Source organism: Pristiophorus japonicus, unplaced genomic scaffold, assembly GCF_044704955.1.
Source record: "Pristiophorus japonicus isolate sPriJap1 unplaced genomic scaffold, sPriJap1.hap1 HAP1_SCAFFOLD_30, whole genome shotgun sequence".
Lineage (NCBI taxonomy): Eukaryota > Metazoa > Chordata > Chondrichthyes > Pristiophoridae > Pristiophorus > Pristiophorus japonicus.
This window is the reverse complement of record NW_027252779.1, coordinates 11,481,860-11,495,856: the sequence shown is the minus strand read 5'-3', so window position 1 is coordinate 11,495,856 and position 13,997 is coordinate 11,481,860. Positions and strand designations below refer to the sequence as shown.

The following is a 13,997-nucleotide window of genomic DNA, read 5'->3' as shown; positions in this document are numbered from 1 at the left end:
CTGCACCGGATGAGAATCAGCGGGGCACAGATAAGCCATCGATCGGTAACTGGGCGGGGAGGCTACATAAGCATCTGGTGTAGGCCGCAAGCCCCGAGTAATTACCCGAAACAGCCGCGTTTGCAGCGACGGGCTTTTTCTCTCGGTAACAGGCCCAGATTAACCGCCATCTTTGTGCAGGATGGTGGGAAGTTTCAAAGTGCGGCCTGCTAGCTTCATGGCGTAACAGCGCATGCGCAGCCATCTTGTTACAGAGTGGGCGTGGCTGCAGTCTGTTCCCAACCGGGTCCCAGTGTCCGGGAGTGAAATCATCGCCTCATTTGTTTTATCCCCACTCTCCACACATCGTATTTCTCACCATCTCTCCTGAAGGTGTTGGTAAGTGCCCAGCTTACGGTTTACCTCACACACAATTCTAATAGAAGAGCCAGCCGCAGAGCTGGGCCCCGTTCAACAGTCCTAGGGTTAAAATCTGCACGTATATTCCCAGGGTTAGAATCCCCATTTACAATCCCAGGGTTTGAATCCCCATGTACAGTCCCAGGGATAGAATCCCCATGTACAGTCCCAGGGATAGAATCCCCATGTACAGTCCCAGGGATAGAATCCCCATGTACAGTCCCAGGGATAGAATCCCCATGAACAGTCCCAGGGATACAATCCCCATGTACAGTCCCAGAGTTAGAATCCCCATGTACAGTCTCGGGGATAGAATCCCCACGTACAGTCCCAAGGATAGAATCACCATGCACAGTCCCAGGGTTAGAATCCCCATGGACAGTCCCAGGGATAGAATCCCCATGTACAGTCCCAGGGTATGAATACCCATGTACAGTCCCAGGGATAGAATCCCCATGTACAGTCCCAGGGTTAGAATCCCCATCTACAGTCCCAGGGATAGAATCCCCATGTACAGTCCCAGGATTAGAATCACCATGCACAGTCCCAGGTTTGGAATCCAGTGCACGTAAGTGGAATTTCGGGCTCGGTGTTACAAGTTTCATCGGTTAAAGGCTGCAGAGATGAATAATTCACTGACATGCCCTTTTAAATTTATGTGGTCAAGTATTCAAATTCCCGGTAACTGTAATCCTGGATTTAAAGGAGAGGAGAGCTGTGTTTAAATCAAATAATCTCTTTGGAGATTCTCTGAGACAAGGATCTGGTCAGCTTGAAACTGAAAGTTACAAATGTATAATTGGTAGTTTTTGACCAATATCGACTCCCACAGGGAGGAATAATTCTGTAATAAGGAAGGAACCGGGCAAGATTTGAAATGTTTTAACAAAGGATTCGAGGGACTCTTGCATTTTGGATCTTTATATTGTCCACTCGAGGAGTTAGATAACAGACTTTCTCCTTTGAATTTAGAGCTGCAACATTAGGCCATGATCTGTTTACTTGTTCATCTTCTGTTCAATACATTTGCTGAGTAAATTGAAAACCAGATTTGGAGGCGTGATGCTCTATTCGCACATTGAAGGTGAGAGAGATGCTGTGGGGCACACGTTAAGTTCAGTAGCTGAAAGCAATTAACAGAGTGGGTTAAATGATCCCGGGCGTGTGAACAAACTAGAAATGACTGTTGTGAATTTTTCTCCTGTACTTACAGTGATGACTTTTGTAAACTCCTTTTGCAGGGTATTAGAAGGGGAGGATTTACAGACGGGAAACTCAAACCAAACATCACATCAAGATCTGACAGAGTCACTCGAGTCATCAGGGTCTGAACATCATCGGATCTGGAAAGTGGAAGGAGAAATGTTTGTTTGTTCTGTCTGTGGGAAACGATTTCAAACATCAGTGAGACTGGAAAAGCACCGAGACACACACACCCGAGTGAGAGTGTTCCAGTGCACTGACTGTGGAAAGAGCTTTAACCAGTTACACAGCCTGAAAAAACATTGCACAGCGGAGAGATACCATACATGTGTTCTGTGTGTGGATGAGGCTTCAACTGATCATCCAACCTGGACAAACACATGGACACCCACACCATGGAGAAACCGTGCAAATGTGAAGACTGTGGTAAGCGATTCAATTACCCGTCCCAGCTGGAAACTCATCGACGATTTCACATTGCGGAGAGTGGCCATTCAGCTGCTCTGTGTGTGCGAAGGGATTTGCTCTGTTATCCAACCTGCTGACACAAAAACTAGTTCACACTGGGGTGAGGCCGTTCACCTGCTCCGTTTGTGGGAAGGGATTCACTCAGGCAGCTTCCCTGCAGAATTACCAGCGAGTTCACACTGGGGAGAGGCCATTCACCTGCTCCATATGTGGGAAGGGATCCGCTCAGTCAGCTTCCCTGCTGAATCACCAGCGAGTTCATACTGGGGAGAGGCCGTTCACCTGCTCTGTCTGTGGGAAGGGATTCACTCAGTCATCTGGCATGTTGGCACACAACAAGCGAGATCACATTGAGGAGACGCCGTTCAGTTGCTCTGTGTGTGAGAAGGGATTCACTCGGTTATCCAACCTGCTGACACACAAATTAGTTCACACTGAGGAGAGGTCGTTCCCTTGCTCTGATTGAGGGAAGGGATTCGCTTTGTCATCCACCCTTCTGAAACACCAGCGAGTTCACACTAAAGAGAGGCCGTTCAGCTGCTCTGTCTGTGGGAAGAGATTCACTCAGTTATCCAACCTCCAGACACACCAGCGAGTTCACACTTGGGAGAGGCCGTTCTCTTGCACAAAATGTGGGAAGAGATTCACTCAGTCATCCCACCTGCTGGTACACAACAAACGAGTTCACATGAAGGAGAGACCGTTCCCTTGCTCCGTGTGTGGGAAGGGATTCACTGTTTCATCCGACCTCCTGATACACCAACAAGTTCACAACTGACTGCAGGGGTTGGATTCTGCTGTTAATTACACCCAAGGCAGAACTATGTTAATTCTGGAAGTTGGGATTTGTTTCTGCCGATAACTGGGCTATAGTTTGATACTCTGTATAAATGTGAAATAAATCAATCAGCTTTCTTTTAAACACCGTGTGCCTCGTCCTTGATATCTCAATGACAAGCCAAGCTGATTGAGGACTTGTTACGAACTAGAACATAGAACATAGAACATAGAACTGGGTGGAATCCATTTAGTACAGAGTTACCACAGATTTTTAAAAGCTGTATCTACAAAATGTCCAAGTATGACATTCGATTTCAAATTTTGGGAAATATTCTGATAATCTGTTATTGTCACGGGTCAAAGCAGCATTGTTACTTTAACATCAGTCCAACTCAATGGGCAATACGATCTCCAAAGGGAAAGGCCTCCTTAAGCTGACGGTGTCGGCAGTTCTGCAGCTCCTTTCTCACTGTGAGTTAATTCTTTATTTCTTCATTCATTCTCGGAATGTGGGCGAGCCAGGTCGGCATTTATTGCCAACATTAATTGCCCCTTTAGAAGGTGGTGGTGAGCCGCTGCCTTCTTGAACCATGCTGCAGTCTGTGTGCTGAGGTCAGGATGGTCTGAGACTTGGAGGGGAACTTGGATGTGCTGGTCTTTCCATGGACCTGCTGTCCTTATCCTTCTACACGGTGGAGATTGTGGGTTTAGAAGGTGCAGTCGCAGAAGCATTGTTGACTTGCTGCTGCAGATGGTGACACAGTGGTCCTCACGTTTTTAATCAAAGACAGGCCTCAGCCCAGTCATTTGTTCCCAATCTTGATGCAGTGGTTCAAGAGATGACAGGTATCTGGAGCAGTATCGAGAGGTGCTGGGTATCGGGAGCAGTATCGGGGATGGATGGGACAGTAAGCTGTGAGGAGAACACAAAACATCTGCAAAGGGATATGGTCAGGTTAAGAAAGTGGGCAATAAGATGGCAGATTGAGCATCATGTGGGGAACTATGAGGTTATTCACTTTAGTAGGAAGGACAGAAAAACAGAATGTTTTAAGTTGTGAGAAAATGTTAAATGTTGGGTGTTCCGAGAGGCTTGGGTATCCTCGTACGGGAAACACACAGTTGGCATGCAGTTACAGCAAGCAATTAGGAAGGTGAATGGCATGTTGGCCTTTATTGCAAGGGGTTTGGATGACAACAGTGAGAAAGTCTTAATACAATTGTACAGGGCTCTGGTGAGACCACAGAGGCGGTCCAATGAAGGTTCACGAGATTGATCCCTGGGATGAGAGGGTTGTTCTCTGAGGAGAGATTGAGTAGATTATACTCTCTGGAGTTTAGAAGAATGAGAGGGGATCTCATTGAAAAATAAAAGATTCTGAGGGGGTTTGACAGGGTAGATGCTGAGAGGTTGCTTCCCCTGGCTGGATAATCCAGAAATAGGGGGCATAGTTTCAGGATAAGGGGTATGCCTTTTCAGACTAAGTTGAGGAGGAATGTCTTCACTCAGAGGGTTGTGAATCTTGGGAATTGTCTACCTAAAAGGATTGTGGATGCTGAGTCATTGAGTGTATCTAAGGCTAAGCTAGATAGATTTATGGACTCTAGGGAAATCACGGGACTATGGGGAACAGGCCTGAAAGTAGAGTTGAGGTCGATGATTAGCCATGATCTTATCGAGTGACAGAGCAGGCTCCAAGTGCTGTATGGCTTACCCCTGCTTCCAATTCTTATGCTTTTATGTTCTTAACTAGTTTCCAGAGATGCAGGGTGTGTAACCAGAGGACAAAGTTTTAACTAGCGAAAGAATCAGAGGAGAAATGAGGAAAGAAAGTACGCAGTGAGCTGTTATGATCTGGAATACATGGCCTGAAAGGGTGCCAGGAGCAGATGCAGTAATAAGGTTCTAAAGGGAATTGAGTAAATACTTGAATTGGAACAAATGCAGGGATATTGGGAAAGAGAAGAGGGAATGGGACTAATTGGGATATTGGGAAGGAGCCGGGGGAATAGGATTGATTAGGATATTAGGAAGGAGCAGGTGGAGTGGGACTGATTGGGATATTGGGAAGGAACAGGTGGAGTGGGATAATTGGTTAGATCTTTCACATGAGTGCTGGCACTGGCACCAGTGGGCTGGATGTACACGATCTGAAATGTATCATTCTTCGACTCTGTGATTCAGTAACTACATCATGTCTCTGTTCATATTACACTGGACCCTGTCTGTGTTTATATTACGCTAGACCTTGAGTCTGTTTGTATTACACTAGGCCCTGTCTGTGTTATATCACACGAGACCCTGTGTCTGTTTATATTACGCTGGGCCCTGTCTCTGTTTATATTAAACTAGGCCCTCTCTGTTTATATTACACTAGACCCTGTGTCTGTTTATATTACACTAGGCCCTGTCTGTGTTTATATCACACGAGACCCTGTGTCTGTTTATATGACACTGGGCCCTGTCTCTGTTTATATTAAACTAGGCCCTGTCTGTTTATATTAAACTAGACCCTGTCACTGTTTATATTACACTAGGCCCTGTCTCTGTTTATATTACACTAGACCCTGTCTCTATTTATATTACACTAGGCCCTGTCTCTGTTTATATTAACTAGACCCTGTCTCTGTTTATATTACATTAGGACATGTCTCTGTTTATATTACACTAGGCTCTGTCTCTGTTTATAATTACACTCAACCCTGTCTCTGTTTATTTTACACTAGACCCTGTCTCTGTTTATATTACACTAGACCCTGCCTCTGTTTATATTACACTAGGCCCTGTCTCTGTTTATATTACACTAGACCCTATCCCTTTTTATATGACACTAGACCCTGCCTCTGTTTATATTACACTAGGCCCTGTCTCTGTTTATATTACACAAGACACTTTCTCTGTTTATATTACACAAGACCCTGTCTCTGTTAATATTACACGAGACGCTGTCTCTATTTTATTACACGAGACCCTGTCTCTGTTAATATTGCACCACACTCTGTCTCTGTATTACACTAGATCCTGTATCTGTTTACATCACTCTGGGCCCTGTGTCAGTTATTACTGCACTAGACCCTGGCTCTGTTTATATGTCACGAGCCCCTAACCCGTTTACTTGACACGACTGCATTTCTCACTTTATATTACAATAGAACCTGTCTCAGCTAATATTGAACCAGATCTTGCGTCTGCAAGATAGAGAGACAGATGATAGATAGAGGAATAGATAAATATTGATAATCGTAAAGATATGTATTTGCATGTGTGAGAGGATGCAATCATTTGTTTTTTTGTACTTTGAAGCAGGTTTATTCTTGTTAATAGTTATCAGCAGCTGTGGGCAATGTCCAATTGATCTGGTATTTTGTGGTTAATATTTGTGTTGAGAGGATGGGGTGAATCTTGTAACAATCTCCCAGAGGTGGACTGTGATTGAGGGACAGGACTGAAGGGGAGCAATTCACTTTGCACTACTTAGTGGCACTCTGTGTGTTAAAGGTTACTAATTCACACTGTGTCCTGTGCCAACTGCTCACAGATTTTAATGCTAAGGATTGTTTTTCCTGCACTGTTTTCCATTGAGCTTTGCCTGGCCTACTGATTGGGTCAGACAGAGCCTGGAACCGGGACCTCACAGCACCGCCGGATGGGATGCCGCAGGGTCCTAATGTCCACCGGGTTCATAACTCTCATCTGGTTGAGAGGAACAACGGGGAAAAAAAGCACACACCTCACTCTATATATGTGGGGTGTGTGGGTGTACAAAGTACATCATTCTTAATGTTTGCAAATGCATTCTGCAAAAATAAATGATTATCTTCACCAGTTATTTTTCACCATTTTATATCCTTTAATTCAGAACGTAATTGCAGATAGTTTAATGTCATTACCATTTATTGATAACCCATTGTCTTGTTTAGAAAGTGATGTCACACAGACCATTCCGTTACCAAGGTGACCATGTCTGTCCACAGTATTCAGTGGGTAAGGGGATTCAATCACACTGAGGATAATGAGCAGCCACACACTGGTCTCCGCACTGATCGCCTCACCATCACACACAATCTCCTGATATACACCTGGAGTGTGTGATGATTGGTGTAAGTGATGGTAAAAATAAAGCTACCTGTACCTGGCATGTGGTTAATAAACCTGTAATTCTCTGCCTGAATAGTTCCCTCATTTGAAGAGAATGAAACACTTGTTACTCTTGAGAATGGTAGAGCTATAGTGGTAGGGGATTCTATTGTAAGGGGAATAGATAGATGTTTCTGCGGCCGCAATCGAGACTCCAGGATGGTATGTTGCCTCCCTGGTGCAAAGGTCAAAGATGTCTCAGAGCGGCTGCAGGACATTTTGGAGGGGGATGGGGGGTGAACAGCCAGTTGTCGTGGTGCATATAGGTACCAACGATATAGGAAAAAAATGGGATGATTCCTACAAGCTGAATTTTTGGAGCTAGGAGTTAAATTTTAAAAGTAGGACCTCAAAGGTAGTAATCTCAGGATGGCTGCCAGTGCCACGTGTTATTCAGAGCAGGATAGCTCAGATGAATACGTGGCTTGAAGAGTGGTGCAGAAGGGAGGGATTCAAATTCCTGGGACATTGGAACCGGTTCTGGGGGAGGTGGGACCAGTAGAAACAGGACGGTCTGCACCAGGGCAGGTTTGGAACCAACGTCCTAGGGGAGTGTTTGCGAGTGCTGTTGGGAGATGTTAAACTAATATGGCAGGGGGATGAGAACCTATGCAGGGAGACAGAGGGAAGTAGAATGGGGGCAGAAAAAAAAGATAGAAATAAGAAACGTAAAAGTGGAGGGCAGAGAAACCCAAGGCAAAAATCAAAAAGGGCCATATTACAACAAAATTCTAAAGGGGCAAAGTGTCTTAAAAAGACAAGCCTGAAGGCTCTGTGGCTCAATGCGAGGAGTATTCGGAATAAGGGACGAATTAACTGCACAGGCAGCAATTAATGAATATGATATAATTGGCATCACAGAGACATGGCTCTAGGGTGACCAAGGCTAGGAACTCAACATCCAAGGGTCTTCAACATTAAAGAAGGATAGACAGAAAGGAAAAGAAGGTGGGGTAGCATTGCTGGTTAAAGTGGAAATTAACGCAATATAAGGAAGGACATTAGCTTGGATGATGTGGAATCTGTATGGGGGGAGCTGGGGAATACCAAAGGGCAGAAAACATTAATGGGAGTTGTGTACAGACCACCAAACAGTAGCAGTGTTTGGGGACAGCATCAAACAAGAGATTATGGATGCATGCAATAAAAATACAGCAGTTATCAGAGGTGACTTTAATCTACATATCGATTGGGCAAACGAAACTAGTAGCAATACGGTGGAGGAGGATTTCCTGGAATGTATTAGGGATGGTTTTCTAGACCAATATGTCGAGGAACCAAGTAGAGGGCTGGTCATCCTCGACTGGATGATGTGTAATGAGAAAGGACTAAATAGCAATCTTGTTGTGCGAGGCCCCTTGGGAAGAGTGAACATAATATGGTAGAATTCTTCATTAAGATGGAGAGTGATACAATTAATTCAGAGACGAGGGTCCTGAATTTAAGGAATTTAGACTGGCAGATGATACTTAAAGGGTTGACGGTGGATAGGCAATGGCAAACTTTTAAAGATCACATGGCTGAACTTCAACAATTGTACATCGCTGTCTGGAGTAAAAATAAAACGGGGAAGGTGGCTCAACCGTGGCTAACAAGGTAAATTAGGGATAGTGTTAAATCCAAGGAAGAGGCGTATAAATTGGCCAGAAAAAGCAGCAATTCTGAGCACTGGGAGAAATTTAGAATTCAGCAGAGGAGGACAAAGGGTTTAATTAGGAGGGGGAAAATGAGAGGAAGCTGGCCGGGAACATAAAAACTGACTGCAAAAGCTTCTATACATATGTGAAAATGCAAAGATTAGTGAATACAAACGTAGGTCCCTTGCAGTCACATTCAGGTGAATTTATAACGGGGAACAAAGAAATGGCAGACCAGTTGAACAAATACTTTGGTTCTGTCTTCACGAAGCAAGACACAAATAACCTTCCGGAAGGACAAGGGGACCGAGGGTCTAGTGAGGAGGCACTGAAGTATATCTTTATTAGGCGGGAAATTGCGTTCGGGAATTTGATGGGATTGAAGGCCGGTAAATCCCCGGGGCCTGATAGTCTGCATCCCAGTGTACTTAAGGAAGTGGCCTAGAAATAGTGGATGCATTGGGGATCATTTCCCAACAGTCTATCGACTCTGGATCATGTCCTATGTGCTGGAGGGTAGCTAATGTAACACCACTTTTATAAAATGGAGGGAGAGAGAAAACGGGTAATTATAGACCAGTTATGCTGACATCAGTAGTGGGGAAAATGTTGGAATCAATTATTAAAGATGAAATATCAGTGCATTTGGAAAGCAGTTACAGGATCGGTCCAAATCAACATGGATTTATGAAAGAGAAATCATGCTTGACAAATCTTTTAGAATTTATTAAGGATGTAACGAGTAGAGTGGACAAGGGAGAACCAGTGGATGTGGTGTATTAGGACTTTCAAAAGGCTTTTGACAAGGTCCCACACAAGAGATTGGTATGCAAAATTAAAGCACATGGTATTGGTGGTTATGCACTGACATGGATAGAGAACTGGTTGGCAGACAGGAAGCCGAGAGTCGGGATAAACGGGTCCTTTCCAGAATGCCAGGCAGTGACTCGTGGTGTGCCGCAGGGCTCAGTGCTGGGATCCCAGCTATTTACAATATACATTAATAATTTGGATGAAGGAATAAAAACATAAGAACATAAGAACATGGAACAGGAGTAGACCATCTAGCCCCTCGAGCCTGCTCCGCCATTCAACAAGATCATGGCTGATCTGGCCGTGGACTCAGCTCCACTTACCCGCCGGCTCCCCATAACCCTTAATTCCCTTATTTTTAAAAATCTATCTATCTGTGCCGTGAATACATTCAATGAGCTAGCCTCAACTGCTTCCCTGGGCAGAGAATTCCCACAGATTCACAACCCTCTGGGAGAAGAAATTCCTTCTCAACTCGGTTTTAAATTGGCTCCTCCGTATTTTGATGCTGTGCCCCCTAGTTCTAGTCTCCCCGACGAGCAGAAACAACCTCTCTGCCTCTATCTTGTCTACCCTTTCATTATTTTAAATGTTTCCATGTGATCACCCCTCATCCTTCTGAACATCAATGAGTCTACTCAATCTATCATCATAAGGTAACCCCCTCATCTCCGGAATCAGCCGAATGAATCGTCTCTGTACCCACTCCAAAGTTAGTATATCCTTCATTTAGTAAGGTGATCAAAACTGCATGCAGTACTCCAGGAGCGGCCTCACCAATAGCCTATGCAGTTGCCGCAGGACCTCCCTGCTTTTGTACTCCATCCCTCTCGCAATGAAGGCCAACATTCCATTCGCCTTCCTGATTCCCTGATGCACCAGCAAATTAACTTTTTGGGATTCAAGCACAAGGACCCCCAGGTCCCATGCACCGCAGCATGTTGTAATTTCACCCCATTCAAAAAATATTCGCTTTTACTGTTTTTTTTTTCTAAGGTGGATGACCTCACATTTTCCGACATTGTATTCCATCTGCCAAACCTTAGCCCATTCATAGAAACATAGACATAGAAACATAGAAAATAGGTGCAGGAGTAGGACATTCGGCCCTTCTAGCCTGCACCGCCATTCAATTAGTTCATGGCTGAACATGCAACTTCAGTACCCCATTCCTGCTTTCTCACTATACTCCTTGATTCCCCTAGTAGTAAGGACTTCATCTAACTCCTTTTTGAATATATTTAGTGAATTGTCCTCAACAACTTTCTGTGGTAGAGAATTCCACAGGTTCAACACTCTCTGGGTGAAGAAATTCCTCCTCATCACGGTCCTAAATGGCTTCCCCCTTATCCTTAGACTGTGTCCCCTGGTTCTGGACTTCCCCAACATTGGGAACATTCTTCCTGCATCGAACCTGTCTAACCCCGTCAGAATTTTAAACGTTTCTATGAGGTCCCCTCTCATTCTTCTGAACTCCAGTGAATACAAGCCCAGTTGATCCAGTCTTTCTTGATAGGTCAGTCCCGCCATCCCGGGAATCAGTCTGGTGAACCTTCGCTGCACTCCCTCAATAGCAAGAATGTCCTTCCTCAGGTTAGGAGATCAAAACTGTACACAATACTCCAGGTGTGGCCTCACCAAGGCCCTGTACAATTGTTGCAACACCTCCCTGCCCTTGTACTCAAATCCCCTCGCTATGAAGGCCAACATGCCATTTGCTTTCTTAACCGCCTGCTGTACCTGCATGCCAACCTTCAATGACTGATGTACCATGACACCCAGGTCTCTTTGCACCTGCCCTTTTCCTAATCTGTCACCATTCAGATAATAGTCTGTCTCTCTGTTTTTACCACCAAAGTGGATAACCTCACATTTATCCACATTATACTTCATCTGCCATGCATTTGCCCACTCACCTAACCTATCCAAGTCGCTCTGCAGCCTCATAGAATCCTTCTTGCAGCTCACACTGCCACCCAACTTAGTGTCATCCGCAAATTTGGAGATACTACATTTAATCCCCCCGTCTAAATCATTAATGTACAGTGTAAACAGCTGGGGCCCACTAGTCACTGCCTGCCATTCTGAAAAGTCCCCATTTACTCCTACTCTTTGCTTCCTGTCTGACAACCAGTTCTCAATCCATGTCAGCACACTACCCCCAATCCCATGTGCTTTAACTTTGCACATTAATCTCTTGTGTGGGACCTTGTCGAAAGCCTTCTGAAAGTCCAAATATACCACATCAACTGGTTCTCCCTTGTCCACTCTACTGGAAACATCCTCAAAAAATTCCAGAAGATTTGTCAAGCATGATTTCCCTTTCACAAATCCATGCTGACTTGGACCTATCATATTACCTCTTTCCAAATGCACTGCTATGACATCCTTAATAATTGATTCCATCATTTTACCCACTACCGATGTCAGGCTGACCGGTCTGTAATTCCCTGTTTTCTCTCTCCCTCCTTTTTTAAAAAGTGGGCTTACATTGGCTACCCTCCACTCCATAGGAACTGATCCAGAGTCAATGGAATGCTGGAAAATGACTGTCAATGCATCCACTATTGCCAAGGCCACCTCCTTAAGTACTCTGGGATGCAGTCCATCATGCCCTGGGGATTTATCGGCCTTCAATCCCATCAATTTCCCCAACACAATTTCCCGACTAATAAGGATTTCCCTCAGTTCCTCCTCCTTACTAGACCCTCCGACCCCTTTTATATCCGGAAGGTTGTTTGTGTCCTCCTCAGTGAATACCGAACCAAAGTACTTGTTCAATTGGTCCGCCATTTCTTTGTTCCCCGTTATGACTTCCCCTGATTCTGACTGCAGGGGACCTACGTTTGTCTTTACTAACCTTTTTCTCTTTACATATCTATAGAAACTTTTGCAATCCGTCTTAATGTTCCCTGCAAGCTTCTTCTCGTACTCCATTTTCCCTGCCCTAATCAAAACCTTTGTCCTCCTCTGCTGAGTTCTAAATTTCTCACAGTCCCCGGGTTCTCTGCTATTTCTGACCAATTTGTATGCCTATCTAAATCTCTTTGCAGCCTTTCTCTATCCTCTACACAACCCACTTTCCCACTAATCTTCGTGTCATCCGCAAATTTTGTAACACTACACTCTGTCCACTCTTCCAGGTCATCTATGTATATTGTAAACAGTTGTGGTCCCAGTACCGTTTCCTGTGGCACACCACTAACCACTGATTTCCAACCCGAAAAGGACCCATTTATCCCGACTCTGCTTTCTGTTAGCCAGCCAATTTTCTACCCATGCTAATACATTTCCTCTGACTCTGCGTACCTTTATCTTCTGCAGTAACCTTTTGTGTGGTACCTTATCAAATGCCTTTTGGAAATCTAAATACACCACATCCGTCGGTACGCCTCTATCCACCATGCTCGTGATATCCTCAAAGATTTCCAGTAAATTAGTTCAACATGATTTCCCCTTCATGAATCCATGCTGCTTCTGCTTGATTGCACTATTCCTATCTCGATGTCCCGCTATTTCTTCCTTAATGATAGCTTCAAGCATTTTCTCCACTCCAGATGTTAAACTAACCGGCCTATTGTTACCCGCCTTTTGTCTGCCCCCTTTTTTAAACAGAGGTGTTACATTAGCTGCTTTCCAATTCTCTGGTCCCTCCCCAGAGTGCGAGAATTCTTGTAGATTAGAACGAATGCATCTGCTATAACTTCCGCCATCTCTTTTAATACCCTGGGATGCATTTCATCAGGAACAGGGGACTTGTCTACCTTAAGTCCCATAGCCTGTCCAGCACTCCCCCACCAGTGCTAGTGATTATCTCAATTGAGTATAATATCTCCAAGGTTTCAGATGACATTAAACTGGATGGCGGTTTGAGTTGTGAGGAGGATGCTAAGAGGCTGAAGGGTGACTTGGACAAATTAGCTGAGTGGGCAAATGCATGGCAGATGCAGTATAATGTGGATAAATGTGAGGTTATCCACTTTGGGGCAAAAACACGAAGGCAGAATATTATCTGAATGGCGGCAGATTTGGAAAAGGGAGGTGCAACGAGACCTGGGTGTCATGGTACATCACTCATTGAAAGTTGGCATGCAGGTGCAGCAGGCGGTGAAGAATTAAAATGGTATGTTGGCCTTCATAGCTCGGGCTTTTGAGTATAGAAGCAGGGAGCTCTTACTGCAGTTGTACAGGGCCTTGGTGTGGCCTCACCTAGAATATTGTGTTCAGTTTTGGTCTCCTAGCCTGAGGAAGGACGTTCTTGCTATTGAGGGAGTGCAGCGAAGGTTCTTCAGATTGATTCCCGGGATGGCAGGATTGACACATAAGGAGAGACTGGATCAACTGGGCCTTTATACACTGAAGTTTGGAAGGATGAAAGGGGATCTCATAGAAACGTCTAAGATTCTGACGGGACTGGACAGGTTAGATGCAGGAAGAATGTTCCCGATGTTGGGGAAGTCCAGAACCAGGAGACACAGTCTAAGGATAAGGGGTAAGCCATTTAGGACTGAGATGAGGAGAAACTTCTTCATTCAGAGTTGTTAACCTGTGGAATTCCC

The 13,997-nt window shown here is 44.7% G+C and overlaps 1 pseudogene; it reads left to right on the top strand.

Annotated features, from left to right (window-relative positions):
• Window positions 1-1,997: 1,997 nt before the first annotated feature.
• On the top strand, window positions 1,998-2,921 carry LOC139248902 (zinc finger protein 239-like; annotated as a pseudogene).
• Window positions 2,922-13,997: the final 11,076 nt, after the last annotated feature.